Below are 23,163 nucleotides of genomic sequence, written 5' to 3'. Positions count from 1 at the left end.
TTGAAAGTTTATTTGGGTGGGATTTTTTGTTTTCTTTGAGGTCTTGGGCGGTTTATTTTTTTGCAACTGTAAAAGGATGTCCATAGCTGTAGATGATGTATAAAGGGGAAATATTTCGATATTGGATTTCTAAATATAGACTTCCTGATAAGGACTTCCAAAGCAGAGTTGCACAGCAGGATGTGTATGTTAGACCATTAGAGAGCAAAGTCACTGTAACTTAGACCATATATGAATGTAGGTATTTATCCACCTGTTCTATTCAGACACAAATAGTTCTAAGGATTTTGAAATGGCAGTCCTATAACCACAGTATTAATTATGCTAACCTGGGACCTTCTTTTCAGACATTCAACTTAATTTTTGAGATTGTTTTTTTTTAAATGTCATGCTGCTCACCTGGAAAGATGCTATACTTACAAGGATAGTCATAAAAAGGATTTCTTCCTGGTTATGACACTTAAGGGTAATACTGAAATAGTTTATTATGGAGGTTCCCAGAACTTGCAATAGAGGCAAAGAAGTAGCCAAGATGCCTTAGCTCTTAAGGTATGGTTAAGTTCAGCAGACTGAAGGGGAGGTAAATTTATAGTTTCTCTCTCTTCATTAAAGTAGCTTCATGAGAGGGAGCATACTCATTCCCTGTATGTTCAATATGAATTTTCTTACATTTTACTTGTTTTCCAAAGTAAATCTCTCTGAGATAGATTGCCTTCTAAAATTAAAAATTTGGTCCTTAATTAAGATAGTATTTTAAAAGAAAAGAGCGACAATATTCCCAACGCCAAGAAATCCGAATTGCATGCCTTCTTGCTCCTCTGCCAGACGTCACAGAACAGCTTACATGGTCATTTATGCCACTCTTCTCTGACAGAAAGGACAGAGAAATCTGTGCTGTAACAGCTGCTCTGAATGCACTTCCCATCTCCTAGCAATGCTCTCTGATGGTACTCAGGAAACTCAGATCTGTAGCAGGTGGGGAAACGTGAATCCTGCCTCTGCCTGTACAAAGTGAAGCCACGTGAACCCTGGTGTTTTCTTTTTTTTTTTTTTTTTAATGAGTTACTATATGTTTATTCATAAATAAAGATATAAGCAGGTGAAATGGCAATATTCAGCTCCTTTTGAAAATGATTTTCAGTGATCTGAAAGTGAAAATCCAGTGATTTTTTTTTTTTCAGGTAGAACTAACAGGATTCTCTACTGCTATTGCAAATGACTGTTGCAGTACATTTCTAAACTGTGAGTTTATTTTTGAGTGATATGGCTCGTACTGAGTGTTAATGGCTCATTCTTTGCTAAAATCTTTGCTTGTTCTTGCTACAGCATGGTTTCCATGACACATTAGAAACAATCTAAAATTATAACTTGTTAAAAATAAAAAATATGTCAGTGTTCATGATTTAATTCACCGTGATTCAGTTCATTTTGATTCAAATATTGAAAATGGGAATCATCAATATTAAGGCTAAATAGTTCAGAATGTGGTAGTGTGTGAAAAATGGGATAGAAAAATTTATATATATAGCTGCTGTTAAAATGCTTACAATTTTTTTTAGTTTAAATTCTGTTGCCTTGAAACTAATAAGTCTTGTAGATAAGACCTTTTTCTTTGAGGGGAAGAGGGGAGTAAAACTATCATTGCAAATTAATAATTATCAAATGATCCATTGAAAATTGTATAGAAATTATAATACTACATTGTGAAAACTAGGGAATTGAGGGAAATCCTGTGAATTTGGGGTTACCATCACTTGTGTGGTTATCAGTATCTAAGCCCTTTAAGCCTTTTGTGTGTTATTCCGTGAGAGACATCATTACGTTATCTTATGAATTTATTGTGGATGGTATTTAACATAGCATACAATAATATTATTGGTACTTTATTCCTGCTGAGTCTACGGACTGTGCGTCTGTTCAGCACAGTGCTGTACTCTGTGGGGAAAGTCTTGGAGAGCATCAGAGAACACTCTCGTCATTATCCATGTGCTCTCCTATAGCCATCACTGCTATTCCTGTGTCGTCGTTTCTTGCAGCACGCACTAAACAGCAGGATCTTTTCCCGTTTCTAAAGACATAATCTGCTCTGACTGACTGGAAATGCGTCTTTTACCATGAATACAACCTTTGGTTGTGTTACAGGCCTTTAACACTTTATCACACTTAAAGAAATGTTTGACTGGGGTCGGGGATTTATGTTTCAAAGTGTTAAAGGTAACATCGTGCCATGTTTCATTCAACTAGCCAGGTTAGTTATTTTAGATTTTTTTTTTTAAATTTGGTGGGGTTTTTTTTAGTTATATGCACCTGATTTATGCAGACATTTCAAAAGGTGATGCAATAAAATATATGTTTCAACTTTTTTGTTTGGGTAGAATAGAAGCTAATAAAAATTACAGTTAATGTGAAGCAAATCCAGAGCTCTTGACCAAAACCACATGTGACCCAACTGAAGTTCGGTTAGCCAAGTTAGCAAAGAGAGAAATGAGTAAAATCTGTCTTTTAATGCATACAAATCCTATAGTTAATGCTGACAAAATTCTGGGAACCTGTGGTCCTTTAATCCCCCATGACATTTGCTAAATGACCCCTTGTAAGTCTGGTTTTCCCTGGGGAAGGAGAGGTGGAGGGAAGCACTCACATATATATACACAATCTAATTCTACAATTGCAAATGCAAACTTACTTAAGCAAATCAGGAAGGGAGATCTGGCATGTTGATTATTTTAATTGAATTGTTTCCCGGATCAGTCAAGAGATCAGAGCTTGTTTATTTGTTTTTCTCAAATGCTTTTCTTTATGCAAGTGTAATATGAGTATTTATGCTTTTACTTCCTCTCTGCCCCTCTTTTATGTTACTTTTCTTTGGGGCAAAATTTCTCCAATTCTTTCCCCTGTGAAACTATACACTCTACTGCAAAAGCCTCCTTCATCCAGGTTTCCATGACTATAAAATATCTGCTTTTTAAAAACAGAGGTCTGTATACCGTAGTTTGGAACATGTTACTGTTTGTCTTATTGATTTTATTTTTATTTATTTATTTGGGGGTTTTTTTTGATAGGCATTCTGTGTATGGATTTACAGGTGCTTTTTCTTCTGAACACACGATGCAGATCAATTTCGGGAGAGAAAAATTTGATACTGTATGTAACAGACTAGCATAGCACATACAGAGGTAGAACTTCTTTAGTTCTTATTGGGCCCAACGCACAGTATTAGCAAACAGTACATGTTATGCAGTGAAGCAGAATAAAACGTGTCATTTTTATTGGATGAAAACTGATTTGCTGCCCACTACCATGGGATACAGTTTTCCAGTATGATTCTCTGTGTCCCTTGAATCAGTATCGTTCATTGTTTTCATTCAGTATTTGCTGAAGGAGTGGTTTTGTTTCCATCATAAGGTGCAGTGTTCTTTCAGATCAGTAGAGTATTATACTGTCACTGTCTATTACACAATAATGCAGTGTTTTCATCACTCTACCAAGAGTTTATAATCCAGCTACAGAAATTCCCCAAGCCAAAACATGACATTCGGGGAGTTTCAAGGACAAACAACGTATTTTAAATGTCAACCGAGAGTTCAATTTGTAAAAGTATAATAAACACATATCAAACTTCGTCAGTTTGATTGTATTTAATTTAGGAACTGTTTCATTTTCAAGATAAACTTTGAGTTTCAAGGAGTTAAAGGCATATTCTTGGGCATGGGGCATTCAAATTAATTTGTATGTAGCATACTGTTTCACTATGGCTCATGGCATTTGTTGAGATCTGCAGAAGGAAGTCCACTCAATTCTGCGAAATAATTCTTAATATCAAAATACTAGTATTAATAGATGGGATCCCATGAATCTAAATACAACTTACCTTGAGATTAGAAGCCTAAATCCATCTAAACTCCTGACAAAGACCCAGTACTTTTAATTTCTCCCACTGTCTAGACCCTCCAGGCACTCAAATGCATTAGGCACTGCTCAGTTGCCTGAAACTACCTGCTTGGTTGGCTACTGATATGGCTGTGACTTCTAGTATTAATATCTGGGGAGATAGAAGTGTATTTCCCACCTCAAACTCAGTTGTGACTCAGCTCAGACAGGGTGATACCTAAGTGCTATACTCATCAGGAGCACAGATAACTCTTTCTGGTCCTTTACTTTTTCCACTAAGGACCGATAGTTAGGGTCCTCATCCAGGAAAGATGTCTGGGTTCTGCACTCCCAGCTTGCTTGTAGCTGAATCCATGTTTCCTGTTTTCAGGAATACTTTTTCATGCTTTCCTCCTAATCCCATGACAATTACCTTTCTGCTTACACATTGACGGCCTCCCAACGTGCTGTGGAAACTGGTAGGCACTCTTCTGTATGGTTTAAACCCTGAGGGTATCACCTACTACCAGGAGCTAATCAGTAAGTACTGCTGCTGTAGCTATAATTCTCTTTCCTAATAAAAGGCAAGCTTGATCCACGAGTGCCCACCGTGTGATGTGGCTAGAAGGATCAGATTCTAAGTAGAAGGGACTGTTTATTACTTGCTACTTCCCTATGCAGCCAATGGAGAGAGAAACCAACCTAACTTGGGCATGTTCTTGAGACTTAATTGAGGTAGATCTCTCTCTGTTGATGAGAGAGGGAACTTAGGTGTGTGTTTGTAGAAGGGTTGGATATGGTCTCCTCAGCTCCTTCCCCCGCCAGTCCCCCAGTGCCCCCTGAACAAGGTGCTAGAATTTAGATGCAGTAGATCACAATCTGTTGTAATAGTGAATAAACCAGTTAAGTTTAAACAAAATGAAAATATACTGCATTTTAAAAGAAGATAGTGTGACATTAAAAGAATCAGTGTGCCAGGATCCAGTAAGCAGCGTTAGTAAGAGGTGACAGGACGTGGAAGACGGCGTAGAATGAATGATACAATAATAAAGGCACAGCAGATGGCAGTTCTGGTACTAGGAGTACCGGCATGGTTCTCCATGAGAGAATGAAGGAATTAATATGAAATAAGAAAAAAAAAAAGAAAAGACCAGTAAGTATATATTATGAATTTTGCTAACAGAAAATACTAGACCAGAAAATACTGACAATTTCCAGAGGAAGCAAAAAACAATGATATAAGAAATCTCACATAAATAATAGACTATAAAAAAAGGTAATGTACGCTTTACCATAGGAAATGGTCAATGTTATTAAGGGTTTGGGAGAAGCTGGTTGGTCATTGTCAATCTTCTTACCCTGGTTTTTGCTGTGTAAATTACAGCTAAAGTTGTCTGGTACTTAAGAAACTGCCAGTACTATTTCTGGTTTATTTCCCTTGAGAGTAATTTGTGGGCATGGATGGAGAAGGGAAGGGGATAGTGAGTGCTCCAAATTCCCTCATTTGTTGGCAAGCGTGGCTGTACCTGCTAAACAGGAATAGTCACATTTCTCTGTAAAATGGCATATCCATGCATCTGCATCCATTTAGCATGTTTTGGTACTAACCAAGAAGAAGAAGCAGGGAACTTGCCATTTTTTGAAAACATTCATCAAGATTTGTTTTGAGGGTTTTGCAGTTGTTTTTTTTTTCTTATCTGTCCTCACCCTGTGTTCAGATTTGTTTTCTTTTTCAGTGTGAAAACATGGAAGGACAGTGAGTTAATGTTTAATGAGGATCATTTGAAACGAGTGATAAGGAAGTAAAAGAATACCTAGAAAAACTAAATATATACATAAATCAGCGGGGCCAGATGATGTTCAGTCAAGGGTTCTTAAAGAACTGTCAGAATAAATTGTGGATCCACTCGCCATAATTCTGACAAGTCATTAAGAACAGGTGATGTACCAGGGGTCTGAAGAAGAGCAAATGGTTTGCCAATTAGTTGTAAACTGGCAGATTGGACCACCTGATCCAGCTGTATCTGAAATGTATTTCCCTTAAAGTTTTCCTCCCAGATCTTTATTCCTAGGCTACTGGGTTCACAGTTTGTAACAAAGAGAAACAACTGAAGATTTTTATATAACACAGAAAAGGAAAGAATACACAAACAAAAACAAGCCCACAAGCCTGATTTGGTCTTTAAACCTGGTTGTATAGCTGTTACTTGTGAAGCTTGCTCTCTTCAGTATTTTTCTTTTTCATTTTCAAAGGATCTTTTTATACCCTTTCTAACTTATTTGTGAGCCTCAGCTGTGCTTTCAGCACGGGATCAAGTTGGAGAGATTTAAAAATATAAATGGTCAAAAAGATACTAATATCAATGATCGATTTTGGCGTTCATCTAAAAGTAAAATGGTAAATAAAAAGCCTTTGGTTTTCAAATAAGAGGGCAATAAATATGGGAAGTATTATTATTACTGTTGATTTTCAAACACCATGTTTAATTTATTTCTATGAGCAAGTATAACACTCGTAATTTCAGGTCTTAAGTTGGAGTGAATTTAGATTGTAACAGTCACAATTTGGGTAAAACTGAGGAGGATAGATAAGGAATTATGAGATAGTTAACTGTAATATTTATCAACTTTTAATATTAAGTGTCTAATAATTCTTAGTTGCTTCAATGGTTAAGACTGTTTTACATACTTTTAAATGATATATTTAATTTGGTATGCACAAAAAGTGTGTTGGGATGAAAATAAAGTGTATCAAGCCAAACATAGACTGTAGATTTATCAGCTTTTGTTGAATGGTATGAAAGTAAAAATTCAATGTTGGTCCAACATGCTTCAACATCCATTCAAGTACATACTTTAAAATGACCAGATAGAGGTTTCTGTTTATCTGTGAAAGCTGCAAAATATCGTGCCAAACAGCTAACTAGACTCTAATTTTTTTATCATCGGCTATACAAGAAACTATAGAGGAGTACATAAATATTAGTTTATATAAGCGCTAATGGAAGATACAAGGTTTTAATTTTATTTTTTTTTTAATTACAAATATTGTCATCTACATGCTTTTTGTATGGCAAAAAGCCATTAAAAAAAAAAAAAAAAAAAAAAAAAAAAACAAAAAACCAAAAACAAAACAAAAAAAAAAACAGCATGGGTATCAGAGCAGCTGATGTTTGTAGCAAGACGAAGAGCAAGGACAGGCTTAATTCTGCAACCAGTATTCACATTGAGTAACATCTGTTCATGTGAATAGTCCTATTGAGCTGCAGGCACACTCACAAGCTCAGAGAAAAGCCATGCTACTGTAGACAAGTGGCTTTATGATGGTCAGCCTAGAAAGAGATCGTTGGCATTGTCCAAATGAGCAAGGACTAGGCAGCTTGAAAAAGACGTGAAGACTGGGTGCCCAGCTGATAACTGAATTTCAGGGTTTTCCTTTATACTATGAATTTCCTTCATGACTGTCCTCATTGACTCATTCATGCCTATTAAGATCCCCATGGATGGAAAAAATAGTTGTGAAAAATAAGCTTGCATTTGCAAGGAGGCTGAGTGACTGAGCTGAAGTGAGGACCACTTCCCGTCTCAGCCAAGGCAAATACAAAGTAAATCATCAGTCTGCACTGGGATGAAATGTCTGCTGAACTGGGGAGGGAGCACTGTTCAGTGACACTGCCGAACGCTCGCATGTGTGTACGTTCTCTTTGACAAACCTCTCTTGGGAGTCAGCAGTGCAGTACGAAGTGTGTAGTTTACATCTTAATCTCTTAGATTAATAGTAGCAATTATTATTTTTTTTAATTGTCTCCTCTTGCTTATTATTTATGTATATTCCAGTACCTCCTAAGGAGCCTAATCAGATAGCAGAGTTACAGGGAACAGAGTTCTGCACAAACAAAAAAATGTAATCCACGCCCTGGAGAGCTGGCAATCTGCTCAGCGCCTCGTTAATGATCACGGCTGATCGTTGATTTCACACGTGAAAGCAGAGCTATTGGAAAATTTTGACGGAATGAATATAAATTAAGGTTTCCCCATTTCCACAAGATCCAGAAGAATCCAGACCTATAGCAACTCTAAACATTTCTGTTAATTAAATAGGTGTAACTGGACCAGGGTTGTAAACGGAATACGGTGGCTTTCCTGAAGTTACAGAGCAGTTATATGGTTGAGCTGAATGGAATTCAGAACCTCTAACTTTTCTCCCTGTGTCTTTGTTACTCTGGGATTAACATTTAGATAAAAAAAAAAATAAAAAAAGAAGAAAGTGTTTAAGTGATAATTCATTACATTAGTAATGCAACTCATCTAATATTACATCCATTTAGGAAGTTAAGATACCAAACACATGGTGGTTATCTTATTCCTACAGAACTGGCCGGCTTTGGAGCAGATCCCAAATAAAGATCTATACTTCATATTATTAGCAGTAGTCATGATTCCTATGATACAACCTCAAAATATGGTCCTATTTTGTGAAACAGGAAAAGCAATCGGCGGTCTTTGTCTTAGCCTTTACAGCTGAAGAGTTGCAAGAAAATCTGTGTGTGATGGGGGCTAAGCAAAAAAGTAATTTCAGTTTGATAAAGCTTTAATTAAATTTTTAACCAACAGCTTTTGCCAATTAAAAGATTAAAAATGTAATTGAAAAGAAGTGACGAGTAGTAGGATAAGATAAATATAAAATTTATATAAAAAGTTTATTGTATGTGCATATGGAAAATTCTCTAAATTTACTTTATGAAGTGTTTTATGTTCACTGACCATAAAAAGTAAGTTAAAAGAACAATCTTAAGACTACAGAGTTAGAACTCAAAACATAGGAAGTGCCAATATTCAGACAGTCTAACCTTAATTCAGTCCTCTTGTGAAGACCACAGTTTTCTGGACTCCGTATAGTGTTGTACATTGTATTTTCCATGGTAAGTGCCATGAACTTCAGTGTGTATACTGTGCTTTGATGATATAAAGGACTGTTTAAGCACTGGGAATTAGCATTGGCAATGTCATATTGTAGGATTTTTTGGAAGAAAACATATCATGGAAAAAAATATCTCAAAACTTAGCAATTAACTGTTTTCCCTTACTGCTCTCCTTTTATCTTCCTCTTTGTTTTTGTTTGGTTGTTTTTCATGCTATAACCAAAATAGCATTGATTAATTTTATTTTATTCTAAGAGGATACTTTTCCCTTTATTCAAAAGATTTAGGACTGGGTCCAGTTCTCATTATATCTGAATATGAGTTGAGTCAAACTTTTGTTGAACTTTCTCTATGCCTGCTATTGAGGGAACGCTTGTTCTTCGAGTTTGATTCTGTTTTATTTTCCTTGCATAAATCAGGATGAGGAATCTTTGTTGTTTTGTGGGGTTTTTTAAATATTAACTGTATAGGGATGTTTCTACTCTTGCTTGTTTATTATTTTGTGTAGCTGTTGAATTTGACAATATGATTCTATTTTAATTAAAATAAAATACCTGGGATATTCGATTGGTTTTAGGTTTTGCAACAGCTTGGGGTTTTGTTTCTGTTGTTTTTTTTACAAATTCAAAAATAAATAAAAATAACACAAACCACTGAATTTTAAGCTCGGATTGACTTGGCAGTTCCCTTTATATTAATTGTATACAAAACAGTTTCTTACAAGTAGTCAAAACACTAATGTTTTAACTTGCATTTTTTAAAGCCTTTTTAACAGAACATTGCCAGAAATTACAAGAAGCTGATAACTGCCATACACTGTTACAGATGTTTCAGCTTCTGCAGTAAGGACTCAAATAAGGTTTTCAAGAATGTTGATATTTTTAGCATTTTGTAACTCTAGTGACCGTTATCAAGTAAAGGCCGTGAGAAATGAGATATTTTAAAAGTAGCAAATGGCAGCTTTTACAGTTATTAAATAAAGCTTTGATTCATGTGGGCTGATGGCACAATTACAGAATGTTCAACCCAACTCTTGAAATATGATTAACATAAGCTGATATTGTAGTTAAATATTTAGGTGATGCACAAGAGGTTTTTTTTCCTCGTTGATTGGTGATATTGTTTTTCTTTTCTGAAAATATCACAAGCTGTGTCACACATACCTATAAACCTGGATGAACTCCCTTTTCCATTAATTTCTCCTATTCATATAGGGGAGGATTAAAATTATGCTAAATTTTTCATAAGTCTAATATCAATAAATGAATATTTAATGAAAGACAAAAACAGGCATACAGAATAAACTGGTTTCAACAGCTGTGAACAGGTTTTCATTTAGTCCGTGGCACGCTTACCTAGGACTCTTGACTCAAAGAAATTAGATATGTTAGAAACGGGTGAAAAGAGGACTATGAGTATTCATGCTTTATAAGGAAGTCTTTTTTTTTTTTCCATATAATCCATCAGTTGTGAGATCTTCTTTCACAAGCCCTAAAGCATTGTTCCTTTTCATTTTAGTCAGCCAAAGCAGCTGGGTCTTTATAGCTGCAAAATGTTTGCTCACGACCAACTGCTGTTTCGCATACTGCTTTTTATCACTAGCAAATATTTTGTTTTTCACTATTACTCCACGCTTGTCATAACTTGTCAAGGAGCAAGGCTGTAACATGTATCCAATTAGTCAATGACTTCTTTGTCTCTTCTGGCCTGATTCTTCCTGTGATGTATGCCTAGGGAGGTGTGCATACTGTGGAAGATCCCCCAGATTAGCAAATGAGACTGAGTGGGCACAAAAGTCCATCCGTAGGACTCCAGCAGTGGGATGATCTCCTCAGACCTTGACAGTTTCGCAGTAGTAGATTGAAAGTAATTGGCTGGCCAAAATTATTCTAAAAATGTTTTGAAGCGTGATTGAGATATCTCATGACAGGGACACCTGATCCATTTTTGAAATCGCTTCTAACTAGCCACAGCCATTTGTCCCATTATAAGATAATCACGTCAGCCATATGGTTTGTAATCTGTTGCCGCAGATCTGTCAGGACCCTTAGGCTGTGATCGCTTCCCATAGGGCAGTGATTCTGATGAGTCTGTGGTGCTACCCTTGTCTAACCGTAGTAGCAATAACAATAATAATAATAATGCATACAATAAATACAAATGAAACATATGGACATATGCATCTTATACTGTCTGACTGTGGAAGTTCATCAGGCTCACAACTGCCTAGCACTAGATGCAAGACTGTCTGGGAATCCCAGGTCCTCTAGGCACACAAGAAGTCATAGCTCAGCAACAGAGCTCAGGAAAGGAACGGAGTGAGTTTTACTAATGCATGATAATATGTATTTATGAAATATATTTTAAAGCAATCATCCAATTATTTCATTTATGTAGAATTGCAACATGCTTTTGCCAGATGGTGTTTCATATCAGGTCAAAAAATAATGAAGGAATTTGGCATTAGAACTGAAGTAACAAGAAAAGATGAGTAACTAGGGACTGCAAATTTGTTATAGCTTTTTTTTTTTTCCTAAAATCAAGCTTTTGTAGTGTTTTTTGAGTCTCTTCCCTGCGGATTTATTTGTATTTATTGCATTTTTGTCGCACCTTGTTAGAAGTTATCAAAGATAATTTACAATGTGGTGAAACAAACTCCCAATACCCAGTGAAGTGTAGACTTAAAATAATTTGTCCTTTCCTTTTTTAGATTATTTACTAATCATATTCAAGAGGTTTAATCAGTGGCTGGGGATGGAAGGAGGTGATTTGAAATTGCCAAGAGAAAGAAATAGTTTTCCACAAACGTTTCTGAAGAAATTCCTTCAAAACACAATATGTCCAGCTGTACTATTGACAACATTTTGTTCCTGTCTTGAATAGAAATGTAGATCTTGTTAAAATAAGACATGGAGAGCTGTGGTTCAGGCATGTTAACAGTGCACCAACAAATCTACTCATCCTAGAATACAAATACTATTTTTGTGTTCCCATATTTCTTTTTTTTTTTTTTTCCTTCTTCCTGATCCTTTCTTGGAAACAGTTTCAGATTTCATTGATGTCATGGTGATCACGCCATTGACTTCCACCTGAACTAACATAATCACTGTTAGTTTTTGATTTCTGAAATCTTTGCCTGGTTAAGAAATAAAAGATTGAGCTTGAGACACTTAATAATGAGTAGGTCATGGTCTCAATGGACTCTGTAGAAATTTCAGGTATATTTCAAAGATTATTAGGCTTGGACTTCAATGAGTACATCATAAGTGACTGGTTTTGCATCTCCTAGCAATCATTTTAGCCAGCTGTCTTGTTCTTTCAAATATTTTAAGTCTTCTACCAAATATCATCAGTATTTCTATGAATCCGATATGTCACTTGAACTTGAAATGAAAATTTTCATTTTATTTTGAAGGCTGATTTTTAAAAAGTGACTTTACATGAAAATCTAGAATTTCTCAGAAAAGTGGACAATCTCAGAGATATGTGAAGTTGTAGTCCAACTTTAGTATCTTAGAGAGAAAAAGCTTTCTCTACAGGCATTTTGATCAGCTTTAAATAGATCAAAGGTACGATGCTTCCTTTAACATTTCTTTCTTTCTTTCCCAGGGAAAAATGCCCGTTTTCCTTAACCATACATTTGGAAAATACTAGTAACTGTGGCCTTAAGGTTCTATGAAAAGCAAGACCCAAATAAAATTAAAAAAAAAAAAAAAAAAGAAAAAGATCCAGGAATGGAAAGATTACAACCTGTTGTTTGCTATCCTAGAATCTAAAGCCAGATGCATAATACAAAGACTCTAGTGGAATATGGAGGGAAGAGGAGAGATAATCTGATATGTACAGATGCTAGCAGTCAAAATTACTCAAGCTGTACTGAAATTTCCTTTGCACCTGGCACTGGAGGTGTTAGCCATGCCAGTTCAGTCCCCCAACACAGATGTTCTTGTTGTACCACTTCTTATGTGTAACATTTAGGTTTCTGTTTAGCTCGGCATAGCACACATAAATACTGTAATCCAAAGACTGCCCATTTATTAGTGCACCTGCATCTTCTACTTTCCTTAATTCCCTCAGTTTATTACAGTCCCCTTGTACTGCTGATCCTAGTGCAAAGTAGTGTTATGGAAAAGAAAATTCAGCTACTATTGCCGTGCATGAATTACAATGACAAAAAATATATGTCAAAGTCAATCACACATTATATTATACAAGTAAGGCTGAATTTTTAGATGCCTCAAATATGTAAATGCAAACTTGTTTATTGTACACAACCTTATTTATATTGCTTTATAATTAGTATTCTGAAATCATATACCATAAAGTAGTTACCATAGAGATAGGCCTGAATCAACAGAGCACTTAACAGTCATGCTTGAAACACACATGTAGTCCATTTGATATCACTGACTATCCACGCTTAAACAATTTGTTGGCCAGAGACCAAAATTAAAGTCCTCTAAAAATTTGTCTCAGCCATTTGTTAAAACTAACCTGGAAGGTGAAAATTCCAAGACGCTCAAGAGGAATCTGCTGTCCTTCCAGATTAATTTCCATATGTAACCACAAAACAACCCTTCCACCCTTACATTCCAGTGTATAATTAATTAGTAAAATGAAAACCAACCCAGAATGATTGTTCCAAACTCTAATTCACTTTGAGGTTTGCTCCTTCTGTTTTGGACTGGAGGCAATACTTCTCAGCCTGAAAGGCGTCTTTTCCTTCTATATCAGTTGCCATGATGAAGGATACTAACTCTCCCAACAAGTATTGCGAAACAATATACGGCACATATTGTGCAAATAGCACATACAATAGAACTAACCACATAAACAGCACAGTAGCATGTTCCATCACAGCCCACCTAGAATCCCATACACTAAATTAACTCTGGGAGCTTCTCAAGTTCATGTGTGTCTGAACTGAAAAAGAGTAATCCTACATACGTACTATTTCAGTTTTGGTCCCGGTGCCTAGAAAAGGAGTTTAAACAAAGACACATAATGAAGATGAATTAGTGAAGTTGGAAAGTATAGAACCTTTCCTGAAGTGCCATCCTATCACAACGCCAGTAAGTAACCAGGAGGCTTGTCCAGCTTCTGGAATTGCCTGAATGTAGCTGGTCAGCAATTACAGCAGAACTTCTTGCAGGAACTACAGATGGGATGACTACTATTCAGAGTGGGATTGACATATTCAGGTTTAGCATAGTCCAGCCTGAAAACAACTAAAATGCAGATGTATTCATACAACTCCAATCTCCTTATCTGTTTCTCATGCATTTTCTCTCACTTTCCATCATTCAGAACAAAAATGAGAGTGAAAAATGAGAATGAAAATAAGATGAGAATCATTCCCTTAGTTTTCCAGGTCTCCTATTTTGCATTAAGCTCCATGAGGATATATTTTACTTATATGAAGTCCCTCTGAAGACAAATTCAGTGAGGCTCCACATTTCAGTACAGGTTTTCAGCTCAGGATCTCAGTATGAGTTAGCTCTAGGCAAGGACTTTGCTTCTGTATTTCTTCAGTACCTGAAGGATCGTGAGTAGTGTGTGTTCAAATCGTTTTTTAGTAAAAGACTGTGGCTGTCATTTTGTGGCAGATCATCATAATCAAACAAATTATAACCAGATCCTGGTTTTGTTTGTAAGTCATTTTTTTCTTGTTTGGAATGAAATAAAGTTTGTTTTTTCTGTTTGATACTGTGCGGGACCAGAGCACTAAAAATAACTTGAGTCTCACTACTGTCATACTTGGAGCTGACTCTGGTCTTTTTGTCCTTGAGAAGAAATTTGGAACTGTTCTGTAGTTGTCTTGATCATGGTTATGGAAATACCTTTTCTTCCTCTGTGTCTTGTAACTGTTGAGAAAAGCTATTGAAAAATAGATTGATGCCAGTCATGAATAGTTAAAATATTGAAAGGTATAATAAGAAATTTAATTTTGCTTTCTTTGTGAACCTGTGAAATTTCTTTCCATGTAAAGCACATCAAAGCAGACATTTATTTTTCTTGCAGCACTATTAGAGGTAACTTTCTCCTTTGGTTTCTCCAACAACAAATGTTTCTGCATATCCCAGAACTGTCTTCTTGTAAAACAGTAATAGTACAAAAAAATAGTGACTTTTTTTTTTTTTGCAATGTGTGTAGTCCAGATAGGAAGAAAAATATCTGCGATTGCTTGTATGTAACTATCTAGCAGAGACCAAAACCCACAGTGACAAAAAATTATGAGAACAGAACAAATTTAAAGAAAGTAAGATTTGGAAAATCTGCTCACATACTTGGCACTCAGTCCTGGAGGTAACAAGCTCACTTGTTTCCAATCAAACAATGAGTAAGTAGAGGATGTATCACTTCTGCAGGCCTTAGCCTCCCCAAAGGAGCCAACACGTGGTAATGTTGGGGTGGTAGATTTAGAAGAGAGATGGCTTTAGACACATTGCCAAGTTGACCAAGCATGCTATCTTGTGACAATAGAGAAAAACATGCTCCTTCAGAAAACCAGACCTCTTAGACTCTTCCTCTGAATGACTGCCTGGAGAAAACTCTGAGCTTTCTTCATTTCTCCATGTATAAGTTCCTAACACCTTCCTCTCAAGGTACCATCCTTACTTCTGCTTCTGCTGTTGTTCCTCTGTCAGGCTTGTCAGCCCTTTGTGAATGTCCTGGAAATCCTAGGCCACCTCAGATACACAAAACACATTTAGTTCGGTGGGAAACTAAATCAAAGCTTCTTTACTTTCACTGAGTGCAGGAAGTTTAGGAAGATTGTCTGATTTACTTAGGTGATACAAATACCTGCCCCAGAGTTCACTGGATTTGACTTCATTCAATACCCTGATACTCCTTCTGTGCAAAGAGAAGGTGTGGATAATGTTTGTAATTGAAATTGCAATCCAAAGTGTGATTGTAGCATTTATTTATTTAAATTAACCCAGGTACTGAGAGAGTGAGGGCACAAAAACTTAGGGGGGCAACCAGCCACTAAGAACCTGGAGTCTCAGCATAGACTACATTGATGCCATCACTGCTGTGACTTCTTTCCTGTTAGTACTTATACAAATAATGACCTCGGATATCTCTACCATGCTGAAGACTCCTCCTCTGGCTGCAGTAGAAATACATAACCTTGAATACTTTAATGCAGGCATTCTAGACCATCAGAGAAATGGCTAAAAGTGATCTATGATACCTCTCATTGATTTTCAGAATACTTTCCTGGGATTAGACTCTTGGTTAATAGCTAAAAATTGCTGCTGTTCAAACAGTACCCATTCTCCATACTGTGATCTCCAAACACCACAGAATACTAGCATGGTAGGGGAAGCAAATAGAATTGGTTTTCATGAAGAGAAAGAGGAGTGAAGATCACCTTTGGGGGGTTTCTGAGTTCCTGGACCAAAATCGTTACCACTTTAACCAAAAGGAGTTTTAATACTCATGTAAATGGAATGAAGATTTCTTTCTGGCAGATAACTAAAAAAACCTCTTTGGTGGATAAATATAGGGATAATGCCATTATTAGAGTTTGCTACCCTGCAGAAACGGAACATTTATCCCCTGTTAGTACTAGTCCTCTTAGAAATGTACAAATGAAAGCTGGTTTTCATTGATCAGATTACTACATTTCCATCAATATTACTGTATTTTTCTTTTCTAGGCTGTGGCATTTTTATAGGCTAATCAAATATCCAATATTACTAGGAGCCATTTAAAGTGAATGCCAGAACTACTAAGGAGTAATTTGAGAATTAGATCTATTTTTGTTAGTTGAAATGATCTTGACTTGCTCATATTGTATTGTACCTGATGCTCAGTAATATGATAGTACCAATACAAATAGAAAGATATCCGGTTTGAAGTTCTTAAATATCTGTTAAAAGTGGTGAGCAGTCCAAGCACATTAAAATTCCATTTTCCCCCATACAAGTGTTTGCTGCAGATGACCCCCACTGATCTTAAATATATTTCTGTATCTGTAACTGAATAGAGGTTTTCCGTACAGCATGTTCTAATGGTACTCTGGCCTTTAGCCAACAAGGCACTGAATAAGGCTATTTTTAAAATACAGAAACTGGGAACAGCTGCAGCAATCAAATTTGATAAAAACAGAGAGGAACTTTGCTTTTTTTTTTTACGGTTTGTCCAAGTTTAGACTCCTTTCATAGAACAGCTTTTGTTCTGTTGGATGAAGGGGGTATAAGAGTAACACAGTAAAATCTTTTTGAACAAATAACTTTTAAAAGAATACAGATTAAAATAATAGGGGGCTTTTGGGTGCAGCAGCATGTTCAATGCAATTGTACCTCAAACTATTAGAAGAATAAATCTATAAAAAAAGAATACATTTTTTCTGCCAAGCTTTACCATAAAAGACTTATCCATAATGATCTCCAGAACTGGAAGATGAAACCTCTTGTTTCAAATGTTGAACATCTGAACACTGGTATTTGGGAGTAGTTTTTGGGTGGAAGTGATTTAATTTGAATGCTCTGGGGTGGTTTGTGGGTTTTTTTAATGATTATTTTTCTTCTTTTACAATTAATCAAAAAAGTTTCTATTAAGAACTCCCCTCTCCTACCCCCTGGTAAGCTGGGGAAAAAAAAAAAGTTCACTTAAGGAAAAGTTTTACAAAGGCCTTCTGTGCAGATTAGAAAGTTCCATAAAATATTTAATTATAAGGACTGATTCTTCCTTGTTTGCCCTCCTGTTTTTTGGGAAACTTGTCATTCCGTGATTAGTGAGAGTCAGGAGATGATTATATATATGAAAAAAATCCATTACACAGTAGTAGGCTGAGTTCTATCTGTTAAACGATACCATCTGAGGATGGAGTCTCTGTGCTAGACTGATGCAAGGCACAAGATCTTGGGTAAAATCTGGGCCCCACTGAAGTCAGTAAGAGTTTTTGCCACTGAATTCAGAAGAGACAGGATGTTATTGATTGCATTCGTTTTAAGTGTCAAAAATAGCACCCTTGCATTCTTACCCCATTAAAGCTATTTAGTGCATCATCAATTCAGATGGTGGAGAAAAGAATGTACTGAATTTCTCACATATGCATCAATATGGGTATATATCATATGTATGTATGTCCACATAGGTATAAAATGTGTGTGCATTTTTCTGTGTGTTTATAAAATATCTACTTAATTTATTATCGCCGTATCTGAGTATCTCCCCATGGTGAAAATTACAGCAGTGATATATCTCCCTTTCTTCACACTAAGAGGCAGGCCTAGCTTGTTTTGTTTTGTTTTAAAAACAGGAAAAAAATATGAAGACTTGAGCTGAGAATCAATACTGGCATGAAATAGAAGTATGGAGCCACCTGAGATTTTTAAAGTTCACAAGGAAACTCAGCAATGCAAACTACTCAGAGCTGGTTCCAATACTACAGATGTAGAACTTGATATATATCCTCAAAGTCAGTATTCAGAGGGAGAATAGATTTTTAAAAGCAGAGGGTTGAAATTCAGGAGTTGCTGATTTAGTTCCTGTCCCTGCCACAAACTTCATGTGTGATGTTGGCCAGGTCAGTTCTGCAAACTCATGTGCTTAACTTTACGTGGTGGAAATAATATTACGAGTATCGTGGGTCTACACGCAGTATACCCAGCTGAGTATGAGAACACACCTTTTGCAGGACTTAAACTTCTCTGTGTGCTATTTTCACTTTGTAAAATGGGTGTAATAGTATTATTTTTCCCCAATGCTTTGTCTGTTTTAGTTGGCTATATTATAAATTCTTGGATACAAGAGATGTCTTTTGTTATGTGTCCCTGAAACAGTAACAAAACAGAGCCTTGACATCATCTGGACCTCCAGGTACCACTCTGATATAAACAACTATAAACATTGAGGCATAAGTTACTTCAGGTAGGTTCTCTAATGCAAAGCGTAACGAAAAGCAGGATGCACAGATTGCTCTTGATTTACTGATTTCTTGTAACCAGGAATCTAGAAAAAGTCCCTCATTTGAAATCAGGGTAACACTGTGACATGAAACACATTTTTAGCATTTTATACAACTGCAGTCCCTGTCCCCGCATATGGAAGCAACCCCACATTCCTGCATAATGGGAAACTGTAGATTTAATACATGCCGTGTCCTAGGAAGATACTGAAGTATTCATGTGGTGCAGAGCATTGAGCTCAGGAGTGTTTCAAGGAACCTCTGGCATCCTACCAGTTTTCAAATTCTTATCCAGTATTTTAACTGGAGCCAAAAAATTTCCAGCGTGATGATTACTAGGGTTTGATTACATTTAGTAAGCCAGGGAGCCCCTTCTCCTCGAAGACAAACTGCTGCCAGAGACAGATTTACCACTGACCAACAGTGTTTTTATGCAAATGTGCCTGAGTGAGTGCAGTAACCCCAAGTTATAATAGAGTCATTCAATCTCTTGCCAGAACAGCAATATTTATATATTGCAAAGATAAATTGGACATCAAAACCAGTTCCATTACAGAGTGAAAGTTTGCTATGTAAATCAGTATTTCTAATCACACCGTGCTTCTTCCCACCCCCTACCCCATTTTGCTTTCCTTGCTTTATCTTCATAGATGAATTCCAAATGTGTTTTTCTCTTGTGCGTTCACTTTGAATATTGAAGCGTTCAGCTAATGCCAAGCTAATGGATACCGTAAACTCCTCACTAGGAAACTTTAAAGTTTCCAAGTGTGTTTCTTCATGCCTTGGGGAAGTGCTATAAAGGGCTTATATTCACGGATAGTGTTTTGTCTGCCACTTGTGCAAGTTTCTGTTTGGACTTCTCTTTCTCCCGCTGCCTGATGGGAAGAAATGGGCAGTCATCTCCCTAGTGACTTTATCTCCCCATCAGGAATGAGTGCAAGGGGTCAGCTGCCCCTCTGCATGCTCGTCACCATCTGCTGACAGCAGCGCTCCCCCGGGAGAGCTGCCTTTGTTTACTGACGGGGCTAATATGAGGAGACACGTGAAGTACTTTGGTTTGTGGAAGAGGGCAGGAGAGGCATGGTGCTGTGAAAACATTCCCACACACTCTAATGGCTCATTCGCATAGAAAACAAGTGAGAGCCTTCAGCTCTTTCACAGAGCTCAAAGTGGAACAAACAGACTCAAGAACCCCAAGGCACCAGTCAAAAAACACTTTCCTAATGCACTAATACTGAGATGCTCTCCATGATAGCTTATCTGTGAGACTTCAGCTCTCATTTAGGCAGCTAAATGACCTGGCTAGATCGAAAAGCTGCTCAGTATCTTGTAGTCGCTGTCAGCAAACGCCGTTAGCTGCTAAGTTATTCTTGAAAATCTAACCTTCAGTTTCCTAAACCTAAACCTCCTAAAACTGGTTATAATAGGTGAAGTATGCATTGGAGAATTTTATCAGCACAGTCGCCAATTGATTGTTTTCTCTTTAGAATAAAATCTGTAGAATGCAGAAGAAATACAACGTGCCTAAAAAGAGATATAGGTTTTGCTCTATAGTTGGTAGAGACACAGACAGATACACCAGTGTGTAACTTTAGAATATAATGTGAGGACTGAAAAGAAGTGACTTTCTGAATTAGGTCTTAAACACGTTTGGGATACACGTCATGGAAAAGTTTGCATTATAAGCTGGTTTAGGTGATGAATGATGTTTTGTCAACAGCAGCATTCATTATGCTGGTCTACAATGTATAAGATGTATAAGAAGACAACGTGAACTGTGATATTAGGTTAACCCACAAGTTCGTGTAGCTCAGTGTCTGATCCCTCTCGCCAACCTGTGTTGCATGATTAGAAACAAAGCATAAGAGAGGAAACTTACAGTGATTCTTCTGTTAAGATACGCTACAAAATATGTACCAATTTGTGATTTAGGGAATTTCAAAGACTAGTATGACATCATGGTATAACAAAGTATTATGTAAAAAGGATTTCCTGCTTGTTCTATGAAACTCCTTAGTTCTTGCATTTTGAGAAATACTTAATTACAGTACTATCTTCACCTATTCTATGGCACTCATTATTTTCACATCTTTCCTCCATTAATGTCTTTACTTCCTGAAGGGCCCTAGTCTAATTTATTTTCATACAGAAGCTGCTCCATATTTGCTACCATGTTTGTTGCTCTGTCATTTGCGGTTATTTTATATCTTCCTGTGCATTGCTGAGTGGAATGGAAGTACAAACTCCATTCTGTATGGACGTACCAATCATAATACTTGATGATATTTGATCACTATTGAGCATTGAGCTGATATTTTCATAGAAGTAGCCACAGTAACTCCATAATCTCAATTCCTGCAGGACAGTATTAATTGTGGCCCAGCAAAATAAATACGCGTGTATATATGGATATATACACACAGATATGCACACACTATATTATTTTCAAATGTAATATACATGCATATAACACTCTACATATCTGTAGTTAGCTCTCTTATATGTAGTTAGCTCTGTTTCCCCTCATGGGCATTAAGTTACATGTTGAATTTTCTACCTTTGTATAGCTCCATTACTCAGTATTGCAAAATTCCTAAACTTTTTTTATAATTGGCTTTTGTCTTTACTTCACTGAATCTTCAGTAACTCACTATCTACTTCTGTTTCCAGATTATTTAGGGGTATATGTTGAGCAGTACAGAGGCCAGCACAGATCTTTCTGAGAAATCAGTGATAACCTTCCGCTAGAATGAAGAATGACTTCCCCTTTCCTATCTTTTAATTTAATAGAAGACCTGATCTCTTTTAATAGAGCTTAGTCTCTTTCAGTGTCTTTGGTGGGGACCTTTTAAGAACAAATGTAATCCATTCATTGATGTCTTGACCCTTTATATTCAAACAGTGTACCTATAGTCATGTAACATCTTTGATGAATGGGACTAAAATACACACACTCCCTTTTCCACTTTTTGTCCCTCTGAGTTCTTATCAAAGTCAATATAGCTCAAGGATTTTTTGAAATGGATATGACTATGCAAAAGCATCAGGCCAAATATATTAGCAAGGGCAGGAGCACGAACTAACCCTAAGTCGATAATTGCATGTTACATTTGCTTTAGTTTTTACTGCTTCTCAAGGAAGGTTATGTCTAATTTAAGCTTGATTCTAAAAATATTTTTATTTGGCCTAAAATAACCCCACTTTGGGAATGTGCCACTGCGAATGTGAAGTTTTTGAAAAGGCTTCACTTTTTTTGGTAGATCAGAGTGTTGTTCAGTTCCATCTTCCGATGTTTAACATACCCCATTTTTTGAGATGTGTGGTATAGATCAAAGGGCAGGATTTGGCCCTTAGTTACCTGCTGTTACTGGCACTAATCTCACAGCTATTGAAAAATGATGCATCAAATTTATATCACTGCAAATGTCACTATTCTGAATCTTGCATATGTTGCCTGAGCTGTCAGTAATAAAAATCTGTTCTTAATTATTCTCCCATTTGAAAAATAATAATTTTCTAATAACCCAGTGAATAGGAATTCGATGTTTTCTGCGGCTGGAAACATTTTAATGATTTAATACATCTATAAAGTTCTCTGTGCTTTTATAATATAATAGCTTTTGCAAATCAAGTAGGACTTTCCCATTTAAATCCCTATGGCTATCAAGAAAAGCAGAATTTGTTTAAATCTGAGTTAAGTTTAAAATTAAGTAACTTAAGGAAAACATTTTAAGAGAAAAATAATCCAGCAGAAAGCCAAATACAAAATTGGGTTTACATGTGTTACAGGGATGCAAACTATAAAAATGTATATTTAAAATTAATCATATTGTATGTTTTAATCTTTCGTCCATCTTATTGTTTTTCCTTAATAGGAAAGTATAGAGTTTATTTTTTCTTCGTTAATATTATATGGAACTGATTTCACTGTGATGAGAAAATGAAAATGGCAAAGATTATTAAGAAAGTATAAGAAAAAAAATGAAGGCTTTGGATAGTGTCAGATTTTCTGGTTGGAAGTAGAATAATCCAGACCATAAATCCTATTTGCTTTTAATACTTTTCCCCCCCCTTTCACAGTACTTCTTTCAGTTAATTACCTTCATTCAAAGCCCAAAGAAGTGAACAGAAAAGACTCCCTTTGAAACTTTGGACTAGGCTCATAGATATGATAATTAGCATGAAATTCTACCTTCATTAAAGGTTGAAGGGTTTACAATATACAAAGAGTAATGTGCTCTCCTTTCTTTGTTTTTTCAATGTGATGATAGACTCTAACATTTTAGCTCATTGCTGTGCTTCACCGAATAGCATAGCTTTTGGAAACATGGATATTAACAGCCAATCTATAAAACACACATAATATACAGCTAAAAAAAAAATGTTTCTTTTTCTTGTCCATTTGGTCTTGGCAACATGTATTTAAACAGGAGCATATAAAACATTTCA

At 36.2% G+C, this 23,163-nt stretch overlaps 1 protein-coding gene across 8 annotated transcripts in view; it reads left to right on the top strand.

Annotated features, from left to right (window-relative positions):
• Window positions 1–23,163, top strand: part of DGKB (diacylglycerol kinase beta) — a 379,831-nt gene that overhangs the window by 343,087 nt on the left and 13,581 nt on the right. The gene's annotated exons all lie outside the window — the stretch shown is intronic.

Source organism: Chroicocephalus ridibundus, chromosome 2 (assembly GCF_963924245.1).
Source record: "Chroicocephalus ridibundus chromosome 2, bChrRid1.1, whole genome shotgun sequence".
Taxonomy (NCBI): Eukaryota; Metazoa; Chordata; class Aves; order Charadriiformes; family Laridae; genus Chroicocephalus; species Chroicocephalus ridibundus.
The sequence above is the reverse complement of the archived record's forward strand: the minus strand, read 5'-3'. Positions and strand labels throughout refer to the sequence as shown.